Source organism: Nannospalax galili, unplaced genomic scaffold (genome assembly GCF_000622305.1).
Source record: "Nannospalax galili isolate Female #2095 unplaced genomic scaffold, S.galili_v1.0 scaffold1938, whole genome shotgun sequence".
Lineage (NCBI taxonomy): Eukaryota > Metazoa > Chordata > Mammalia > Rodentia > Spalacidae > Nannospalax > Nannospalax galili.
Window position 1 is genome coordinate 23610 of NW_008341479.1, and position 4867 is coordinate 28476.

Genomic DNA, 4867 nt, shown 5'->3' on the forward strand with positions numbered 1-4867 from the left:
TATTTTATGGAGCTAATATAAATAATATACTCAGCATTAACTTTTAGCACTTTAAATTCAGAATCTTCACCCAAGTACCTACCCATTCATATCTGTCAGTTTAATGCCCTAATGGATTTTTTTGTAGAGTAATTTCTCAACTACTTAAAATCATTCAATTATTCTTTTTCTTTAATGTAACTGAAGAGACTAGTCAACATTTACCTGTGCATATCTGATAAACTATTCCTGTTTTTGTTTAGTGCTGGTTTTCATTTTCCCTGTTTTTTTTTATTGTTTAAGATGTCCGTATGTGCATATAGTATGTTTCTACCAAATCTAGCCCTTAGCCTGTCTCTTCTAACTTCTCCAGTAACCCTCCACCACTTTTTTGTATGAGCTTCACATATTCTTTCTAAGTCCTATGAGTCTGCTTAGTGCTGCCAGTGTGTGAGTAGGGCCAGCCTCTGCAACATGGGCAGCCTGTTTGCACCCTTGAAGAAAATGAATACTGTTTCTTCCCCAGCAGTCATAAAATGCCAAAAGCTCTTCAGTGCATGATAGGATCTTTTGACCCCTTCCCTAAGTTATGCCAGGATCTGACTGGCTCAGCCTTGTGCACACAGTGTGTGTGCAGTCAGAGCTGCTGTGAGTTCATGTTTGCAACAACCTTGTCATGTCCAGGAAACACTTTTTGTCCTCCTTTAACTCTGGCTCTTGCAATCTTTCCACTCCTCTTCCAGGATGATCCATAAGCCTTATGTGAAGGGTTAGGTTTAGATGTCCCATTTAGTGCTAAGCACTCCAGCATCTCTCATTCTCTGCATGCTGACCAGTTGTGGTCTCTATGTTGATCACCATCTACCTCAAAAAGAAGCTCTCAGAAGAGAGTGGCACTAATATATGGAGATAACGATGTTTATTGTTGGAGATATGTTTATTGTATGGAGATAATGACAGTTTAACACTCTTTCCATTTAGTAGAATGATAATAGTAGGTTCTCCCCTAGAGCCTGTGACCTACCCAGTCACAGATGCTGGTCCATTTGACAGTACCATCCATGATTTCCATCTTGTGAGAATGTCCGGTAACTCCAGTAACATCTATGCCACTATTGCATCAGTGGTTATATCATGCCAGATTGGTCACTGGTATAGCTGTGTGTTGGTTTGAATGAGAAATGTCCCTCATAGGCTCATATTTAAGCACTTGGTCTCCCATTGTTGATACTGTTTGAGCAGGTTTAGAAGGTATGGCCTTACTAGAAGAACTATGTCAACGGGGTGGCTTGGAGAGTTCATAGGTAAACTCTCTCCTTACTGCATGTGCTTGAGGATGTGAGCTCTCTGGTTCCCTCCTGCCATGCCTCTGTGCCATGATGAACTCTCCCTCTGGAACCATAATTCAAAATAAATGTATTCTTCCAAAGGTGGCCTTGGTTATGATCTTTTCTCACAGCAACTGCAAAGTAACTAATACAAGCTCATAAGGTCTACACTGTGTAACAATGTTAATTGCATGTCCCCTCTGTAGGGTCCATATGTCCTTCTAGCACTATGAAAGGGAGCCAGCAGGGAAGACTGGGTCTGCACCAGCTTCCATTCTTCATGTTCTATGACTCACATATGTGGTTTCTTCAGGAAAAATCTTAGCACCCAGTTACTGAGGGTAACCAGGAGCAATGGCGATATTATTCTAATTTTCTACTGCAACGAGAAAACACTCTGACTAAACCCAGCATGGTAAGGAAAACATTAATTTGACTTGCACACCCAGATCATAGTTCATCATTGAGGGTCTCCAAGCAGAAACTAAAGCTGGAACCTGGAGGCAGGAACCGAAGCACAGACCACAGAGGAGCTCTGCTTATTGGTTAACTCCCCTGGCCCGTCTGTGCTCAGTAGTGGACATTATCACACTCATGCCCTGATCAAGAGCAAAGAAAGTCTGAGTATGTTTTTACAGTAATCTTGGAGATTCAAAGTATTTGTGCTGTAATTAAAACATATTAATGGGGGCTGGAGAGAGGGCTCAGAGATTTAAAAAAGTGACTGTTCTTGCAGAAGACCCGGGTTCGAATCCCAGCACCCACATGGCGGCTAACAACTGTCCGTAACTCCAGTTCCAGGGGCTCCTACAGCCTCTTCTGTCCTCTGTGGGCATTGCACTTACCTACATGCAGGCAATACACGCATACACATAAAATAAAAATAGCAAATAAAATATTAAAGTAAATTAATGGATTAATGGATATTTTGTGTACGTGAAGGCAAACTGAAAGTGGTAATTTTGTAAGACTGAACTCACTGTAAAGTGGTCCTAAAGTCACTCTTCTTGGCTGGGTTTTGTACCACTGACATTGTGACATCTTGCTGGGACTTGCTGATGTCTTTGGGTTTCCCACCACACTGAGGGCTCTCTGTCTTCTCTATTAGTCTCTATGGCTCCCTGTCTTCTCTACTAAATGAAAAAGAGCACTGTGTAGCCCTTGTCTTTTGCAGCCCTCTAGCTTCTAAAATGTAAGTATTTGAAGAGAAGAGCCTACATTTTCTATCAGGTATGCACAACTGTTTCACATTAAGAACCTGTGCAAGTTCAAGCAATCTACAGATTCCCGCTGAGCTTCTCCATTTCTACTAGTAGATAGACGACCACCTAGTTATGCTTTACAGTGTTAGATATGGGATGAGTGTTTCCTAGGATGACACAAAATCAACCTAACAGTAGCTTTTATTGAAGGAGGTACAACCATTCGCATAAAGCCTATTTAGTCCTTCAAAATTCCACAGAACTTTTACCTTAGTTTTATCGGTCATCTGGTCCATATTTTCCAGAGACATACAATCTTTTATGACAGAAGGAAAAGGTTTGAAGCTCCCCAGAAGTGTTCAGTTTTCTCCTTTCTTAGACATTTCAACCCCATCACGTGATCATAATCTGGATGCCAATTTGGATACTGCTATGTACATGGTATTTCTAACTTTAAGGAGTGTGTTGGACCACAGTCCAGCTGCTTTTGGGAGTCCATCACAGCAGTGTGCAGAAGTTACACCACACCACCTAGGATTCTCACAGCTCATGACTGTGTGCAGTGCTGGCACTGTGCATTAAGCACAGGGCTTATGATGTCTTAACACAGTTCCATCTAATTTTCCAACCATCCCTTGGAGTCAAATGTGCCAAACTCACATATCTCTTATCCACGTTATTTTAAAAGGGAGTCTCTTAAAATTGCACTTTAGCAAAGTTTCTCTGTGCATGGTTTTTTCTTTCAGTAGACCTTTAATAGCACAAATTCTTTCAAAACTACTGATGACATCAACTTAATTTTAATCATTTACTTATGTTCGTGTGTGTGTGTGTGCACGCGCACGTGTGTGTACCAGTGTGCATGTTTAGGTCAGAGGAACATTGTGGAAATCAGTTTTCTGCTTTGACCATGTGGAGTCCAGGGATCAAACTCAGATCCTCAGGCTTGGCTGCAAGCACTAAAATAAAAGCCAGAACCAAAGCCTAAACCAGAACAAAACCAATCTAATCCAGATGACGAAAACTTCCTGTTGCCTGGCTGTCAGAGTGAAGAAGGTGCTGTGCAGGCTCCGTGGGGAGAAAGGCAATCAACAGTTTTATTCAGCTGTGGGACCTGGATCTGCAGTAATAACCAGCCTGGCAAGATCTGCTATTTCTGCAATACTGATATGGATGTTGTAAGTTGAATTTACTGCTGGGCTCTTGGCTTCCAACACTGCAAGCATAAAAAAGATGTCCTGAATTTGGGAAAGCAACTGCGATGGTATGGGATACAGAAGGATTCCTAGTGAGAAATGGAAGGTAAATGTGGTTAAAACACAGTGTGTACTCATGAAATATTCTCAAATAATAAAAACTTACATTAAAAAATTTAATGTATGTGGAGGAAAATGGTATTAGTTATAGGAGGTAAGTAAACGGCAATTTCTATAGAACATGACACAGGAAAATGTCTCGAGAGAATTTCCTGTGCAGGAAGAAGAAACCACATATTCTAACATCAACCCAGCTGAGGCCTTTCCTACATCAGCTCATGCAGCATAGTGCTGAAATTCCTAGGTTCATAGGTATAGGGGTGGCCTCTGCTGTCCCAGGGAGTGACAGTTTGGTCTGAGAAGCCCCTGAAGGACCTAGTCATACCCTGCCGGTGTAGAGAATTCCTGCAGGAAGGTTGATGTCAGGGCTCACTCTGTAGTCCCCTTGCTGTACCTCTCTTACACAGTAATAAATGGCTGTGTCCTCAGGTTGCACATTGTTCAGCTTTAAGAAAACCTGGCTTTTGGAGGTATCTCTGCTGATACTGACTCTGGATATGAAAGCTGTATCATAATGCGTGTTTCCAACTACTCCATATGACACCCATCCATTCCACACCCTTTTCTGTTGGTTGGCAGACCCAGTGCATATGTTTGCTGGTTAAAGAGAATCCAAAGACAGTACATGTTAGAGACAGGGACTGGAAAGGCTTCACCAGGCCAGGACCTGACTCCTGTAGCTGCAACTGGGACAGGACACCTGGGGACAAGGAAAATCACCATCAATCATGCATCCTATCTCTTACATGCCCAGGTACCCGTCCTGAAATCAAGAGACACTCACAGCAGGGAGCAGCCAGCAGCCAGAGGAGCAGCCCCAGGACAGACATTCTTTGATGGAGGTTCCTGTGAGGAGGAAATGGGGCTCCTAAGCTAGGACTGGGATTTTAGCCTAAAACTGGAGGTTGCTTTGCATGAGGAGGATCCTTGAGGAAGATAAGAGGGAGCAGAGCCAGGGTCTCCATTGTCCCCTCCAAGTGAAGGTGATTTACATTTGCTGCATAGAGATAACGCACACCACAGCTTCACAACACAGGGACAG

The 4867-nt window shown here is 42.7% G+C and overlaps 1 pseudogene; it reads right to left on the bottom strand.

Annotated features, from left to right (window-relative positions):
• Positions 1-1846: 1846 nt before the first annotated feature.
• LOC115071060 lies at positions 1847-4655 on the bottom strand (annotated as a pseudogene).
• Positions 4656-4867: the final 212 nt, after the last annotated feature.